Here is an 18,843-nt window from a genome sequence, read left to right on the forward strand (position 1 = left end):
ACGAGAGAGGGAACACAAGCAGGGGGAGTGGGAGAGGGAGAAGCAGGCTTCCCGCAGAGCAGGGAGCCCAATGCGGGGCTCGATCCCAGGACCTGGAATCATGACCTGAGCCGAAGGCAGACGCTTAACGACTGAGCCACCCAGGCGCCCCTGTTGATGAATTTTTATGGAACCACCAAATTATTGGAAGAACTTAAAGAGGTTGATATTAAAACCAGGAGGCTGTTTGGTAAAATACTATGGATTTGGGAGTCAGGCAAACTTAGATCCAGACAGAACATGAACAGGATTACATGAGTGGATGAGTGGATGTATACATATAAGAAGTGCTTAGTTTAAAAAAAAAAAAAAGTGCTTAGTTAATGTTGCTTAATAATTAGTTAAGGACGTTCTGATTTCACGTGCTCATGGGGAATGCAGGAAACCAGACATATTAATCACCAGTTAAAGTAAAATGATGCAATAATAATAATGCTTATATTATTTATTATTATGTGCTTACCATGTTGTTGTTATGCCCATTTTATAGAAACTGAGGCCTAGAGAGGTTATATAAATTGCCCAATGTCACACAGCTAATAAATAATGCACTCAAACCCAGATTTTCTGACTCCACAGTCTGGGCTTTTCATCACAAATGGATTAAGTCTCCAGACAGAGTTGAATAGGAGTTTCTATGGAAGTAGAAAGGAAGAGGTTCTTGATGCAAGAGGCAAGAGAGAGCGCGGGGAGGGTAACAGGAGATCGGGAATGATTTTACTGAGATGAAAAAGGCAGCTTCTTAAAAAGTAGGGGTTTGGTAGACAAAGAAATAGAATGTGCAGGCAAAAAGGAGAATTACAAACAGACAAGGTGTGGCTGGCTCACAGAGGGCTGGTGAACATGTGGTAAAAGACGAGGTCAGAAAGGTCAGCAGGAACATGCCTTCAAGAGCTTGATGCCTCCTGAAGAGTTGTGACACCAGGAAGCACGGAATGTCATGCTTGCGGGGACATTAATGTGTGTGATGGATAGGAAGGGGGCAGAAACTGTGATAGTCCAGACAAAGATAACAGGAGCCTGCACTGGGGACGGAAAGGCAGAAACAGAGTGTGAAAATATTATAAGGTAGAATCTACAAAGTCTAGTGCTGATAGGACGTCACGGGTACAGGGGCGGGGGGACTCTAGGCTACCTTCTGGCTTCTGACTAAGGCAACTGTACAAAAGATGGCCAAGCAACAAAGTAACTAAACTGAAGACTCTAGGGAGAGGAGCAAGTCTGAAATGGAAAATAATGAATTTTACATTGGACTTTTTGTGTTTGGAATGCCTCTAAGACATCCAGATGGAGATGTATAGTGAGGTAGTAAAAAATACGTGTCTGCCACTCAGAAGTGATTTCTTAATATCCATTAATATCAAACGGATACAGCCCTTCCAAATGTACAATATTCTTTTGTTAATCTGAAAAACATCCTTTTATGTATGGACATACAAAGGTATAGATTTAATAACGTACACCAATGAGCATAATCATCCTACCGGTCGACAATAGATCCCTGATGGGAAAGCCAGTCTGCCAACCTTGGATCTATCCATTAGACTGGACTGCCTCCGTGTGTATCCAAGATGCAATAGCAGAAGGAAAGTACCTCACCCGCCTCACTGTTCTAGGAAACATACTCAAATACTTGGAGGCCGAAAGTAATCCAATGGGACAGATTCTTAGTCTATATAACCTTTTAGGAAACATTTTAGGACTGTAGGGTGACTAACATAACATAATAAAATTAAATTTAAAAAAAAAGGAAACATTTTAGAAGTTCTACCATAGTCTGATATTCCCCAGAATAAAACCTTAACTCAATAATAATTTCTATATGACCTAAAAAAAGAGTTATTCAGTAATCTGAAAAGATTTTATTCTTAGCTTTATTAAGTTACCAAGAAGTAATGGACCAATTAGAAATAAGGGCTAGAAGTAAAATGTAATTACTTGCTCTACTATCTTCCTGTGGTCTTCAGCCAAAAGCACTAAAGGTCACAATTTATCTAGTATTAATAAAAAGCCAAAGCATTGTTAAGCACTATAGTGAGCATACTCTGAAAATTTAGGGAAAAATACCAAGACAATAAAGAATGATTTTTCTAGCCTATGGGGGAGAGGACTCACACAAGTTCTACAAAATATGGTTAGCACTTACCCATGCATACAGAAAAAGAAATGCCTCCTTTCTTCAAGAGCAGATACCATACAACTCCAAAAGGGGAGAACAATGATGAGGGGGAGAGAGAAGAAATTGAAAAAATACATGGATCTGGGGCTTTAAAACTCAAATTTTCTTACTTTTTGAAAAGGAGGAAGAGGCTATGCAAATTATGAGGTAGCTGGGATTTGAACCCAAGACTGAAACCTATCTCTATCTTCAAATTTCATGCTTCCAGTCACCCTGTTTTTTGCCTTTTAACAAAAAAGGTTAGAGGCGCGCCTGGGTGGCTCAGTCGTTAAGCGTCTGCCTTTGGCTCAGGTCATGATCCCAGGGTTCTGGGATCGAGTCCCACATCGGGCTCCCTGCTCTGCGGGAAGCCTGCTTCTCCCTCTCCCACTCCCCCTGCTTGTGTTCCCTCTCTCGCTGTGTCTCTCTCTGTCAAATAAATAAATAAAATCTTTAAAAAAAAAAAAAGGTTAGATATTATCTTCCCAACCCCTAGAGTCAGAATGTCTTAAATCCTCTCATCAACCATCACCTGGAGAAGAGTTTGTCTTCCTTCGAAGCATAATCCTAAGTGAGGGAAAATCTAAGGTAGGTCACCTACATTTTCATTAATTTATTCAATGATTAAATATTGACTACTTACTCCATGCCAGGCACTGTTCTAGTTATGGCATATATACAGCATAGAAGATGGGTTTGGGAAGTGAATGAATGAATGAATGAATGATATACAGAAAGAATATCAGGTAGTTATAAGTGCTAGTGGTAGGAGGGAAGGAATGGTAAAGCAGAAATTGATAATAACCTTAACCTTGAAATCAGAAGAACTAGGGACTAGCTTATCTTTCCCACAAGCTAGTGTTTGGACCTTGCACAGAGCACCTCACTCCCTAGATCTTCATTCCTCACACATCAAATGAAAATAATTTTAGGGACATCTGGGTGGCTCAGTCAGTTAAGCGTCTGCCTTCGGCTCAGGTCATGATCCCAGGGTCCTGGGATCGAGCCCGCATCGAGCTCCTTTCTCAGCGGGAAGCCTGCTTCTCCCTCTCCTGCTCCCCCTGCTTGTGCTCTCTCTCTCTCTCTCTCTCTCTCTGACAAATAAATAAGTAAAATCTTAAAAAAAAAATTTCATTTTAAAATACAGTGTATTGAAATAAATAAATAAATATAATGTGTTGAACGTGTATGTTATCCTTGTTCCTTTCCAAAACGTCAGGGAGTAATATAGTAAACAGATTAACAAAAAAAGGAAGACTTAAACCCACCAGAACAAAGAGAGGAAAACATAACAGCAGACAAGGGTGTCAACCAAATTTTAGAAGATAAAAAAGTAGTTGAACACTTGGTAATTCACTTAGCAGAATTAAGGAAGCTGAAACCTAATGTGGAAAGTCAGAGGCCAAAACAACCACTAAATAAAACAAAATGAAGTCAGAGGAAGATCAGAAAATACCAGGACCAAAATAAAACTCTGGGGCATCTGGGTGGCTCAGTTGGTTAAGCGACTGGCTCTTGCTTTCAGCTCAGGTTGTGATCTCAGGGCCATGAGATCAAGCCCCGCGTAAGGCTCTGTGCTTAGCTGGGAATCTGCTTGGGACTCTCTCTCCCTCTCCTTCTGCCCTTCCAGCCCTCTCAAATAAATAAGTAAATCTTTTTTTAAAAAATAAAATAAAACTTTAAAAATAATAATATTACCAGAGAGAAAATAAAATAACGTATCCATGAAACAAAAACAGTATGCTGTAAAAGTAAAATAATCAGAAGGCATAACAACAAAAAAAACTTCTTGGAAATTAAAGGATGATAGCAAAAATTTTAAATTCAACAGGAAAGGGATGCCTGGGTGGCTCAGTCAGTTAAGCAGCCAACTCTTGGTCTCAGCGTTGTGAATTCAAGCCCAGAATGGAGACTACTTAAAAAATAAATTCACCAGAAAGATTGAAAGATAAAGTTCGAAATCTACTAAGAAGGAAAACCAAGATACAAAGAGATGGAAAATGGGAGATAATTAAAAAATCAGAGTATATATCCAAAAGATCTTACATCCAAGTTTTAGGCATTTCAGGAAGAGAAGGAAGAAGTGAAGAAAAGGAAATTTCAAAAATAAATACAAAAAAAAAAAAATCTTCGTATTGAAAAGCAAGAGTATCCATAATGAAAGAACCCACCGCGAAAGAGAAAGCTGCATCATTGTAACATTTTATAAAACCAGACATAAGGAAAGAAAAGCTTCCAGAGAGGAAAAAACCCAGTTGTTTCCACACAAATGTTTAGGAATGAAAATGTTTAGGGCTTCTCAAACACAACACTGGAATCTAGGAGACAATGCCGAAGTGTCTTCAGAATTCTGATGGAAAATGATTTCCAACCAGAAGACATTACGGCAAACTACTAAGTAAACACGAGGGTAAAATAAAAACATTTTAGACATGAAATTTCTCAAAAAATCCCTTGCTCTGCATCCTTTTTTGTGAAGCTGCTGGAGAATGGGATCCACCAAGTCAAAAAGTCTATGGAGAAAGAAAGATATAAGGTGTGGCAGAGGCCGTGGATTGGCTCATGGACTATTCTAACCTTCTCCAGCTGTGCTTCTCTGGGGTTTTTTTTAAGAGGCTGGAAACTAAAAACCACATTCACCCAATTCTCTTAAAGACATCAGTTTTATGAATCACGTGCATGCATCTGGACTTGAATTCAGGACTAAGTGGAGAATGGTGTAGATCGTGCATGGCATCTTTTTTTGCTGCCATGACTATAGCAAGTATAAATGGCTTGGGGGCCAACGCTTGCAGTGGCCGCGTCCCGATTCCTGTCCCTGAAGGGCAACGGCTGCAGCGTGGCTTCCTGCACACACTCCCCCCCGCCCCCACCCCCGCAGCATCTGGATCAGCCACCTACAGCAGCGGTCCAGTAGCCAGGCTTGTCCTCTGGGTCATCCCTGGAGGCTCCATCGAGAGCCTGCCCCCCTCCCGGTCCTCACAGCAATTATTTTCACCACTGAGTTCCTTCCTGCATTAAATAATTTTCTACTTAGAAACAGCTGGGGAGGAGCGCCTGGGTGGCTCAGTCGTTAAGCGTCTGCCTTCGGCTCAGGTCATGATCCCAGGGTGCTGGGATCAAGCCCCGCACTCCCCCTGCTTGTGTTCCCTCTCTCGCTGTGTCTCTCTCTGTCAAATAAATAAATAAAATCTTTTAAAAAAAGAAAGAAAGAAACAGCTGGGGTGTTTCTGGACCCGGAAGGATTGTAGGCAACGTCTGTTCAAGGCTAGAGATCTGGGATTATGTGACCTGGGTTTTTTGGAAGGAGTGGGGAGCTGTTGCAATGAGAAGATGGGGTACTGACAGACCACACCTCCCAGTGGCATGTTACCTAAAGGATCGCTTGCGCAAACAGAAATGTGCCTTTTGTAGGCACCGCTTTGGTGGACCGAGTAGCCAAACACCTCCTGGGGAGTCCCTGTGGATGGAATCTGAGACATTTCCATGCTGGCTCTTTCACATGCATGCTCTGCTTCAGGGCCATAGAAAACACTTACTCATCCTTTGCCCCAACAAAAAGAGAAATGCAGGTTAGTCCCAACACACTGGCAACCTCTCCTTCGCTCCTCCACTAGAACAGAGAGCCAGCAAGGCCCTCACCCTTTAGATTGCTCAGGTGTCGTTAAAACACATTTCCAAACCGCTGGGGGCACGTGTTGAGCTCTGTGAGTGGTCCTGTTGAGGGGCTTTCCCTGGACTTGAGAAGAGGGGCAGGCATCCCTGCAGAGGGGAGGAGGAGCTCCCAGAACCCTACCAGCTCTCTCCAAAACTCACCTCTCGTCACCAGCAACCCATCACTTACACTTTCTACATAGACAGGGGGATATGAGTTGAATGACCAGCTTTGGGGTGTCTCTTGAAATTTTTGTATCTTGGTCTGAAGATGCTTTGGAATGTCTTCTCTTTTGTACAGGGGATTTAGGTGAAACTGCCACTCTATGTTGTTTTTGTTTTGTTTTAAAAGATTCTACTTATTTATTTGAGAGAGAGAGAGAGAGCATAAGCAGGGGGAGAGGGAGAGGGAGAAGCAGACTCCCTGCTCAGCAGGGAGCCTGATGCGGGGACTCGATCCCAGGACCCTGGGATCATGACCTGAGCTGAAGGCAGACGCTTAACCGACTGAGCCACCCAGGCGTCCCTAGACTGGATAATTTTTAAGGTCTTCCAGCTCTAAAAAGTGTATGTGTGGAGGTGGGGGGAGGCATATTTGAAGAGAAGAATGAAATGCTAGTGGTAATGGCAATGAGAAGAGGAGGAAAGGCGTGCACGTGTGCGTGGCAGGGTGTGGCTGGGGGGGGGGGTGTAGCTTTGGCCACACAGGATTTATTCCCTGTTGACTCTCCCTGAAAGTCTTGGAAGACGGGCTTGGACGATGACCACCCGAGACTTCAAGGAACTCCTGGCCAGACACCATCATTTGAAGACACTTGAAGATGGTGGTTTAGGAAAAGAAAAACCTTTTTTCCTCTTCTTTTTTGAGATGTTTGGGATGTTAGGGAAATACTGCTCAGTATATTTAAGTACAGAAGGATCATAACAATGACTCTTACAATACACTAGGTCTCCAGGCGCCTGGCTGGCTCAGTCTGTGCAGCAGAGAACTCTTGATCTCGAGGTTGTGAGTTCAAGCACCACACTGGCTGTAGAGATTACTCAAAAATAAAATCTTTAAAACGTCTCTATGTTTTTCATAAAGATAAATGGACAGTCTTTTGCAGCAACTCCATGAATGCATTACTGAAGAATGCAGGCCACATTTCAGGCGCCTATTCCTAGTGAAATGTTGCTTGATAGAAAACGTAGTAAAAGCTAAATCATTTCTTAAAAGAATAATAAGAGCCCAAGCATTTAGCTTTGATAAGGTGAATAGGTCCTGAACACTCTTCGGTGGACTTCCAGTCAGAAATAACTAGCATCAGAGAAGGTTTGGAATTGGAAGAGAGCCAATTCTTTCTCTTTGCTCTCCCTCAACAATATTGGTTTCTGAGCATTTCTGTAGAGAAAAATTTTCTAAATGTCTTAGGTCTGTGATTAGAGGAAAATTTGCTTCCATATTCACAGTTCAGAAATTCCAACAAAATTGCTTTCTTTAATGATCTTGAAATTCACTGTGATGATTTATACCCTAACCTTTGAGTCATTTAATTTTCAGTGATGGGAAACTTGAGGTAAGGAAAAACTAAAGTGATGGATCACCAGGTTAGTCACCCTCAGCAAAACTGTCAATCTGATAGGTAAAAATTGGGTATCATTGATTTAATTTGCATTTCTTTGATTACTAGTGAGGTGGGGCATTTTTTCAGTGCTTACTTGCCATTTATATTTCTTCATTTCTGAATAACCTGTTCACTGGTAGAAATGGTCTTTTGATAAATGGCAATTTCCAGTGGAGTAAAGACAAACTATGTTCCAGCCCCTCTCTTTTTCAATTTGTACCTTAAGATACTGCTCTTGGATGAGTAGATTACAGGTCCCTAGCCATAAAACAAAACAAAACAAGCTAAAAGACTAACCATCTTAAAAGTGAATCACTTTTAAATGTTTTTGTTATAACTGCTCTGCTGTCTATTTTCAGATAAGAAATGCTTCTAAAAAGTCAACTGTTCTAATAATAAATTCTTACAGATATCAATGTTTAACTTGCTTATCAATTATAAACTTATACAAGTTAACTATTGAGTTGCCGACATGGATTTTCATTTTGAATGGTTGAGATAGACATGTAGTTGCATCTGATGTAAAATTTTTCCAGGTTAAGCTCCTAATGTCATGCTTCATTACACTGAACCTTGGGGACTTGAATACCCTTGCATCTCTGTGCTAGAATGATTTCGGAACTACTGCCTGAGGAGAATCTAGGCTCTACCCAAGAGTATTCCTGTGACCTATCTCCATGCCCTTCTAAGACTTTTCTGCCCTCAAAGGAGGCTGTCAATCCTATCCCCAGTCCAGATCACTATTAATATTTATGGCTCTACCTTGAACTACACTGCAGGTACCTGGCATTGAGAATGACATTGAAATCACAGTACTTATCCAAAGTAAGACATAATATTTCCGGAAGATTGCCTGAATGGGCTATTCCCCCAGTCCATGCTAAGATCTATCCCTAGGAAAGACCAAACCAGAAGAGAAGTGGACCTCAGCCCCTGATGTTTCCGCTCTTGCTAAATTAAACTCAGACATGATGTCATTGGCCTACACCAGGGGCATTGATATGAGACAGTCAAACTCACTGGCCTTTCACTTTCGTGACCTCCTCCTCTTTGTGGACATTCTTCATCTACACCACCTGAAGGACCTACTCTCCAGAGTCACGTCCTGAATATCATCACCAGAAATGGTACCACTTACTTCCAAACTCACAGATCTAACGTCTGAACCTCTCCGCTGCCCATCCAGTTTCTTTACCCAAGGGGTGCGCTGCCACATTCTTCATCTCATTAAGAACAGCTGTCTATCAACACCGCCACCAGCACCATTTCAATCAATCCTCCCAAGTTTTCTTGTCTTCACTTTCTTCCTTATCCACCTTAGGTACCAGGGCCTAAATTTATGATCACACATGTAATTTAAAAATGCAAGGGCACGGGTGCCTGTGTGGCTCAGTCAGTTAAGCGTCTGACTCTTGATTTCAGCCCAGGTCATGATCTCAGGGTCCTAGAAACCAGCGCTGTATCTGGCTCTACACCCAGTGGGGAGTCTGCTTGAGGATTTCTCTCTCTCCCTCTGCCCCTTCCCCGCTCATGTGCATGTGCTCTCATGTGCATGAAATAAATAAATCATAAAAAAATAAAAATAAAAATCCAAGGGTATCTCTTGCTTTAGCTACAACTTGATGCTGGGGATCAGACGAGGTCAAAAGAACTGTTTCTTTTCTGGGTTTAAGAGCTGTGCTTCCTCTACGTGGGTTCCACCCTCAGGCAGGCACTCTCCTCGTGAGAGCAAGGAGGCTGTATTCACTGGCCTCAAAACTCTAAATCCAACTGAAAGAGAGTTTCTCTTTTTAGGCAACTTTCACTAAAGTTTTGAGATTCACTAAGAATCACTGAGAGGAGGAGCCCTTCACACCTCCTTCTTCCAGCTTGCAAGAATGTGAATATGATGCTGGTGCTTTCGTGGTGGTTTTAGAGGTAAAAAGCATACGCGGAGCACGGCAGAACGACAGCATAGTTTCTGTCTGGGTCTCTACCTTCGTAAAGCTGCCCTGTTGGTCCATGGCATTTCAGGAGCTCCCTATAGTATAATAATGTAAAAGCAAATAGAAAGTAGAAGGTGAAGGAAAATCCAACTGTAACAAAGCATATCTTTTTGCCATCCTCCTAAGTTTCAATGTTATTCTTTAAGCAATGTGTACATGTATAGACATGGGGTACTTGAAATAGTTTGAGCTGGGGTAATATGATTAGATTATTCTATATGTTAGAAAGATTCTTGAAGATCTTTTGGAGTTAGACAAAACCAGAGGAATTGAGCTTGTAACAACTTTGGTAAGAGATGAGGAGGGTTGAAATCAGGGCAACAGTGTTGGGGAAGGCAAAGTGTAGACAGATTTGAAAGATCTATACAACCTGAATGACTTCTGAAGCAATAAAACAAATAGGCACTGTTACAAGACTACAACCAACTGGGGTACCTGGGTGGCACGGTCAGGTGAGCGGCGGACTTCTGTTTAGGCTCAGGTCATGATCTCAGGGTCCTGGGATCCAGGGCACATTGGGCTCCTTGCCTGGCGGAAAGCCTGCTTCTCCCTCTGCTCCCCGCCTCTTGCTTGCTCGCTCAAGCTCTCTCTCTCTCTCTCTCGCAAAAATAAATAAAATCTTAAAAAAAAAATAAATCACTCTTACATATCAGTTATCATTTGGATCAGTCCTTCCTCTTTCAGCAGGCAAGATTATCTTCAGTCTAGCTTCAGGCATGCATATGAACTGTTAATTCTTCTTTCTACAATTCAGCTTTGTCTTTATTTTGAGTCTCCATTCCACTTAATGACATAATGTAGTAATTTAGGATTCCCCACTCCCACCCCCTGGCCATTGCAGGTTTAAACTCTGTCCATTCAGGACTTTTTTTTCTCCCTCCCCATATTTATTCAGGTCATTTAAAGTCCCGGATGTTAATAGGAGCTCACTGTATTGAGGACTGAGAATAGAATTGCGCATTGGTCCAACCGAAAAATGGCAAAAGCCTTTACTGATGCAATGGCTGCAGAATCATGTCTTTTAAGTACAGAGGAGTAAATAGAGGAAATTCTACCATTCACATGTCCCTCGCAGGGCAAATATAACAAAATAAAAATAATGCCTACACACGTTAGAAAATTATTATTATATTTTTAAAGCATAAATTGACTTCTGATTCACTTTGGATTGAACTGCCCTATTCAGAAAAGAATTGTGGAGATTGTAATTTTTTAGAGTATTGAGAATGGCATGAACATACACTTCAAACTGACTTCTAATTTTATGCAATTATTTCAGTCCGCCCTATTCATAAACTTGGAAAAATTCGATTTGTCTCAAACAGTCTCATAAGACAGTTCAATGAGACTAGCTAACAAGTTCAAATCACAACGTTGGTTCCAGTATAATCAGCCCCTGATTTTGAGGAGCAGGGATTGAGGGTACTGAGGATGTTGACCACTCCATACAGAGCCTTCAGTCATCTGCGTCATGACTCCCTGGTAGAACCACTAGGAAAATAGCTAGCTTTGACATCAAATTTATTATCAAAATTAATTCTTGGTAGGAAAAGATTATGCAACACTCAATTTATAAACACAAAATTGTAACTGATAACACCCTGTATCTATTCTCCATACCCAGAAATATTTTTCTTTAATTCCCATCCAAAGTCTTCAGTCTTCATGTCTGAAATCAAATGTCACTACCTTTTCAATTTAAAGATCCCTTACCAGGGGCTCCTGGCTGGCTCAGTCAGTAGAGCAGGCAACTCTTGATCTCGGGGTTGTAAGTTCGAGCCCCATGTTGGGTGTAGAGATTACTTAAAAATACAATCTTGAAAAAGAAAATAAAGATCCTTTATAAGTTCCCTTGATTTTGTCTTCTAGAGGGAAACTTATGGGACCATTAATTTTTTTTTTTTTTAATTTATTTGACATAGAGAGAGAGACAGCGAGAGAGGGAACACAAGCGGGGGGAGTAGGAGAGGGAGAAGCAGGCTTCCCGCCGAGCAGGGAGCCCGATGCGGGGCTCAATCCCAGGACCCTGGGATCATGACCTGAGCCGAAGGCAGATGCTTAACCAACTGAGCCACCCAGGTGCCCCGGGACCGTTAAATTTATCCAACAAATATTTATCGACTGTGTATTATAATCCAAGTACTGTGCTAAGCACTGGGGTATAACAGGCTGTGAATAAAACAGTCCAAAACAAAAATCCCTACCCTTAATGGAGCTTACGTTCTCTTGGGGGAGGCAGACAATAAACAAAATAAATAAGCAAAATGCATATCATGCTATGTGGTGATAAGTGCTATGGAGAAGGGGGTTGGGGTACAGTTTTGCATATAATAGAGAAGGAAAACCTCATGAAGACATTCAAGTGGAGCTTGGAGGAGGCGAGAGAACAGCCCGTGCAAAGACAAAAGGAAAGAGCCCTCCCGGAGAGAACGGCAGGTACAAAGACCCTGAGGTGGCAGCCTGCCTCTCATGTTTGAGAAACATCAAGGAAGCCAGTATTGCTGAGAAGGTATTGAAGGGAAGGTAGAAGATGAGGCCCAGGAGGTAATGAGAGACCCAGGAATGTGACTTTCCCTGTGAGATAAGAAGCCAGTAGCAGTTCCTGATCATAGAAGTGACAAGATCTGACTTACATCTTGCAGGATCATTGTAGCTGCTGGGTGGAACATAGCAATGGTACTAGCAGGGCAAGACCTAACTAGAGACAATTAAAGTAATCCAGACCAGAGGTGACGGCAACTCAGATCATGGTGGCAGAGGGGGAAGTGGGGAGAAATGGTTAGAATCAAGACATTTTGAATATACAGCCTATGGAATTTGCTGATGGAATACTTACGGGGGAAATGACAAAGAGTGGAATCAAGAATAAGATGTTTGTCCCAAGAAGACGTCCAGATGGCCAATGGACACATGAAAAGATGCTCAACATCATTCACCAGTGAAATGCAAATCAAAACCACAATGAGATTCTACACCTGTCAGAATGGTTAAAAATTAACAACACAGGAAACAATGGGCGTTGGCAAGGATGCGGAGAAAGGGAAACCCTCCTACACTGTTGGGAATGCAAGCTGGTGCAGCCACTTGGAAAACAGTATGGAGGTTCCTCAGGAAGTTAAAAATAGAGCTACCCTACGACCCAGCAATTGCACTACTAGGTATTTACCCAAAGGTTACAAAAGTACTGATTCGAAGGGGCACATGCACCCCGATGTTTATAGCAGCATTATCATCAATAGCCAAACTATGGAGAGAGCCCAAATGTCCATTGATTGATGAATGGACAAAGATGAGATGTACACACACACACACACACACACACACACACACACACAGGAATATTAGTCATCAGAAAGAATGAAATCTTGCCATTTGCAAAAACATGGACAGAGCTACAGGATTTATGCTAAGTGAAGTATGTCAGTCAGAGAAAGACAAATACCATATGATTTCACTCATATGTGGGATTTAAGAAACAAAACAGGGCACCTGGATGGCTCAGTCGGTTGGGCGTCTGCCTTTGGCTCAGGTCATGATCCTGGAGTCCGGAATGGAGCCCCGAGTTGGGTTCCCTGCTCAGCGGGGAGTCTCTTCTCCCTCTGCCTCTGCTTCTTCCTCTCTCTCTGCTCCTCCCCCGCTCATGCTCGTCCTCTCTCTCTCTCACTCACTCAAATAAATAAATAAAATCTTTAAGGAAAAAAGAAAAGAAACAAAACAATTGAGCATGGGAGATGTTTGGTGAGCAACTAAAGGAACTATGCTTCCATTTACAGAGGTGCTGAAGACTCAGAGAGGAACAGACTGATCTTGTTGTTTTCTTACCTGTAAACCCTCACACCCATACTGAGTATAGAAAGCAGGTCTAAATGTTCAACGTAGCATTCACAAAGACCAGGGGGACAACTTCTGAGCCTTTTAAAAGGATCTCAAAACCAGAAGATGCATTAGAGATTATCTCGCTCGCTAGGTTTTGAAATGTTTTACTTTGGTTTTTTGGTTTTTTGTTTGTTTTCCCATAGGCTCCATGCTCTGTGGAGCGTGAGTGCGGATTCCACTGCGGGACTTGAACTTATGACCTTGAGATCCAGGATCTGACACTTAACCCACAGAGCCAACAAAGTGCCCCTGAAATATTTTACTTTGTTTCAAAAGAAATAAATTTTACATCTTGACCCCTACACATACATGTACATACACACACACACACACACACACTGACTTACATACACATATATTACTGAAAAGTCTCATGAAACAAACATCTTTTTTTTAAGATTTTATTTATCTGAGAGAGAGAGCATGGGGTGGGGAACAGAGGAAGAGGGAGAAGCGGGCTCCCCGCTGAGCAGGAAGCCCCACGTGGGGCTCAACCCAGGACCCTGAGATCATGACCTGAGCTAAAGGCAGATACTTAACTGACTGAGCCACCCAGGCGCCCAAAACAAACATCTTTATTATGTGTGATGTTCTCTGGTGTTTTGTTTTGTTTTTAATTCTGGCAGTTACCCACGAAATTGATTTTATAACCCCCAGTTTGAAAAACACTGATGTAGATCAACTTTTTTAGTGTCCAGATGAGGAAACAGGGAACCAGAGAGATTAATTTTAAAAAGTCCCCAAAGTTAGTGACAACACAAGGAGCTGAACACAGTTCTCTTTACTTCTGATCAATAAATAACAGAAAGAGGCTAGATCCTCCTTTCTGGCACTTCCCATATTTTCACTTTGTTTTAAAATATATACATATTAAAGCAGAATGTCCTGAGTAACAGGTTAAGTAGCTTTCTTAAATTAAATATGCCCTACATATGTGCCTTATTTTCTAAGCTAAAACCTATATAAACACTTCTCATTAAAATATTATTTGCACTCAGCATAATCCAAATATGCTTAAAATTGTAATTGTTCATGGGTTATTCAAAGGCAAATCTTAGGGGTCATAAAATTATTCAATTTTTGCTCATCATGAAGCTCGTCGGGTTATGTGCAGACTACACATATATAGAAGTTCGGGGTCGTAGAGAAATATGGTTATCAGTCACTTCCACTCAGTGAGCATTTACAGAGCACCACTATTATGGTGTGTGCTGGGGAAATAACAATGAATTAATAATTGCCGTGAGGAACTTACAATCTAGCCAGACCGTCAAACCAAGAGCAATAATTCAATATGAGATATATTATAGAAGATAGGAGATATCATAGATGTACAGAGTACTCTTTGCTTAACTGCTGTAGGAACACAGATGAGTGAACAATCCATTCTCCTTGGGGATATAAGTGGTTTAGAAAGATAACAAAGGGGAGATAATATTTGTTCTGGGCCTTGAAAGATGAATAGAAATTTGCTGACCAGATGAAGGTTGAAAAGGACAGAAGGAGAGGACACAATAGCATGGGGGAAAAAAAAGTCTAGCATGCATAGAGGGGTCACTGACTAGATCACAGAGGCCACATTAGGATTGGACATGTATTACACGATTAGGTATTCAGACCTTATCCTAGGGTGAATGAGTCATCAAAGGTGCTCAATATCATAATTCTAGAAGCAATGTCGAACTAAATGGGAGGCTGTCACAGATTGAATTATATCCCTCAAAAAAGATACAAAGAAGTCCTAACCTCTAGAACTTCAGAACGTGCCTTACTTGGAATCAGTCTCCACAGATGCTCAAGCTAAAATGAGGTCATTATGATGGGCCCTAACCCAATATGACTGGTGTCCTCATAGAAAGGGGGAAATTTGGACACGGACATGCACAGACAGAAGACTTTGTGAAGAGACAGGAAAAATGCCATGTCACAGTGGAGGACTGGAATGGTACACCTACACGCCGAGGAAGGCCAAAGATTGCCCAGGAAGCCACCAGGAGCTGGGAGAGGGCTGGGAACAGATTCTCCCTCACAGCCCAGAGAAGGAATCAAGTCTGGAACACCTTGGACTTCTAGCCTCTGAGACAGTACATTTCTGTTCCTCTAAGCCATTCCGCTAGCGATACTTTGTTTCAACAGCCCTGGGAAACTAATACAGAGGTTATTGAGCAGTAAGGTCTGAAGTGGGTAAGAGATTGAACAAAGACAATGACAGTGGGAAGTTCGGGAAAGGTCCTAAATCTGAAAGATATTGCTGAGGTAATAGTACTCAGATTTAATGATTGGCTGAATATGCCAAAGGAGAGAGAGGAGATGGATGAAGCTCTTATTCCATCATAATCAACCGAATGTAGTGTCTAAACTACCTTAGACCTTAGATCCTTGTTAGATCTCTCCTGAGGCCAGGGACCTTACAGAAAGCCCCATGCCGGGGCGCCTGGGTGGCTCAGTCGTTAAGCGTCTGCCTTCGGCTCAGGTCATGATCACAGGGTCCTGGGATCGAGCCCCGCATCGGGCTCCCTGCTCCGCGGGAAGCCTGCTTCTCCCTCTCCCATTCCCCCTGCTTGTATTCCCTTTCTCGCTGTGTCTCTCTCTGTCAAATAAATAAATAAAATCTTTAAAAAAAAAAAAAAAAAAGAAGAAAGCCCCATGCCTCTTCCTCTGGCTAAAGGTATCTAACTATGCTTCTGACCTCCCACTCTGGTTTCCCCAGTTTCCATTCAGTTGACTTGAAGCTATGGTCTGCTCTATCCACCTAGTCCCTATAAACGAAGCTTCATTTGACCTGCTATTTTCCTTTCCATTTTAGTTTTGTCCAGGATACTACGTATTAGATTATCCTTAGCTCTACATTCTGCTGCCTTTAGACCAATTCCATCCCTCCCTTATCCACAGCACTAACCCCTGGCCCCTAGATTCAGCACCACAAGCTTTCACTTGTCTAGGGAGCTAGAATGGCCACTAAAGACATCGACCCACCTGTAAAGTATAGGAAAAGAAAACATAGCAAGAAATATGATTTCAGGGGCACCTGGGTGGCTCAATTGGTTAAGCATCTGCCTTCGGCTCAAGTCATGATCCCAGGGTCCTGGGATCAAGCCCTGCATTGGGCTCCCTGCTCGGCGGGGAGCCTGCTTCTCCCTCTCCCTCTGCCTGCAGCTCCCCCTGCTTGTCTCTGTCAAATAAATAAATAAAATATTTTTTTAAAAAAGAAATATGATTTCACTTTTGGACATTGTAGAGAATATATTTTTGGCACAAAGGGAAGCCACTGACCAATCCTTTCTCCAGAACCGCTACTACCCCATATACCCCATCCAAAGGGATGGTACATGCTCCTGTGTCCCTGGCTGTGTATCTTTGGTATAAACACCTGTTCCAAAGAGGGCTAACTAGATTATCTCTGGAGAAAAATGGAAATCGGTCTCTGTATGTGTCTAGATATCTAACATGGAACTTGCAGCAACTATAGTTTTCCATATGGACTAAGCAGGAGACAGAGCTGGTTTGCAGAGAGGTAAGAAGAAAGCAGATGTTAGAAGGAAGTAAATTGGAGAGAGACAGAGACCCACGCTGCCTGTGTTCCTTACAGCTTTCCCTTTCCTTGTTCCAATCCCTTTATGACACCATCTGCATTCCTGCCTGTGGATTCTGTAAAAATACCTCTGTATCCTTATGATAAGTGCATTTGTCTTTTTATATTACCCAAACTGGAGTTTGTTTCAAAGAATCCTAACCAACACAGATGTGTTGAGTCTGAAATGTGTATCCAACACCTAAGGGGAGAGATTGTTGGAAGACAGAGCAGAGGTTGAGGGGAGGACACATGGTTTGGGTAAGGGAGTTACTGAAGTCACTGGAGTTCACGAGGTCATCAGAAACAGCTCAAAGTAATGGAAAAAAGGAGGAGAGGGTAAAGAGAAGAAAAATGGGTCTCTTAAGGACATTAATATTTAAGAAACAAATGACAGAAAGAGGTCAGTAAGTAAGGTTTAAAAATACAGGAGACTAGGAGAGAATGCTTTTGTAAAAGGCAAGAAATAAAAGTATCCAGATTATCCTTACAGAAAATCCAACCCTCAGGGGCTTTAACAGGGATTGACTTATTTGTCTCAAACAACAAGATGTTCAGAGCTCATACAACAGATCCACAATTCCATGAAGGACTCAAGCTCTTGCTCTCTCTCTCCTACCACCATCTTTAGCATCTAGCCTTCATCTTGATGGTCACAAGATGGTTGTTAAACCTTCCAGGTAGGAAGGAAAAGCAAAAGAGAAAGAGAGAAGAGAGTACGGCTGCTGGAAAAGCTTTACCAAAAGCCCTACTTAAGCCTCATTGGTCAGAACTCTGTCACCTGGCCATCCTTACCTGGAGGACTAGAGGAGGACTCTGGGTAGGAGCTGGGTCACCCAATCAGCTTTTTTTTTTTTTTTAATTTTAGATTTTATTTATTTATTTGTCAGAGAGAGAGAGAGCACAAGCAGGGGGAGTGGCAGGCAGAGGGAGAAGCAGGCTCCCCATTGAGCAAGGAGCCCGATGGGGGGACTCGATCCCAGGACCCTGGGATCATGACCTGAGCCAAATGCAGACACTTAACGGACTGAGCCACCCAGGCATTCCCCCAAGCAGCTTTTTACAAAATATTATAATCAACAAAAGCTACAAGGAGGTGAAGAAGAATGACAACTAAAGATAGATGGGGGAAGCAGGGATTTGATAGAAAGTCCGTGACAACCTATCAAAAGCAGTTTCAGAGGGGCACCTGGCTGGCTCAGTCAGTGGAGCATGGGACTCTTGATCTCCAGGCTGTGAGTTCAAGCCTCGGGTTGGATGTAGAGATTACTTAAAAATAAAATCTTTTTTTTAAAAAGCAATTTCATTAGGTATGGAGAAGGCTGTTGAAGACTAACTGGGTTGGTGGGAAGTTAAGTTCTTTCCCAATGTTTGAAAAGGAGAAGAATGGAGGGAGCAAAAATCTAAAGTATAAGGTAGAGAGGCTTTGTCTGGCTTTAGGATTGTGACTACTTGAGCATGTTTATAGGCTGAGGAGTCCAAGCAATTGGAAAGGAGATCAGAGCTATAAATAGCATGACAAAAAGATCAACTATCGGAAAAAAAAGTGCAAAATCCTTCTGGTGACAGGGGATTAAATGAGATATGGAAAGAGATACCTTTGTCTCCAAAACAAGAAAGGAAGTTAAGGATGAATAACAATAGTGCAGGTTTGGATGTGGGCATGAACAAAGTGGAATTGTCGACTACTCTTATTTTTGCAAAAATACACTTTAAAACTGTTGGAAGTTTTAAAAGCCAGACCTTGAATTCACTATTGCCCAATTCTAAGAAAGGGCGGTAAGATCGCATCAGAATTCAGGTGTGCTTTATTCATATTTGGCTCCCCGACCTGACTCGGCGAGATAGGGACCCCGTTAGGCTTTTTCCGATTTACAGAACGGAGACCCAGAAGACCGGGAGCTTTCGCGAGCATCTCAACATTTCACTTTTCCCCCCTCCTCTCCTCCGGGTTGG

The sequence above is a fragment of the Phoca vitulina genome, unplaced genomic scaffold (assembly GCF_004348235.1).
Source record: "Phoca vitulina isolate PV1807 unplaced genomic scaffold, GSC_HSeal_1.0 scaffold38, whole genome shotgun sequence".
Lineage (NCBI taxonomy): Eukaryota > Metazoa > Chordata > Mammalia > Carnivora > Phocidae > Phoca > Phoca vitulina.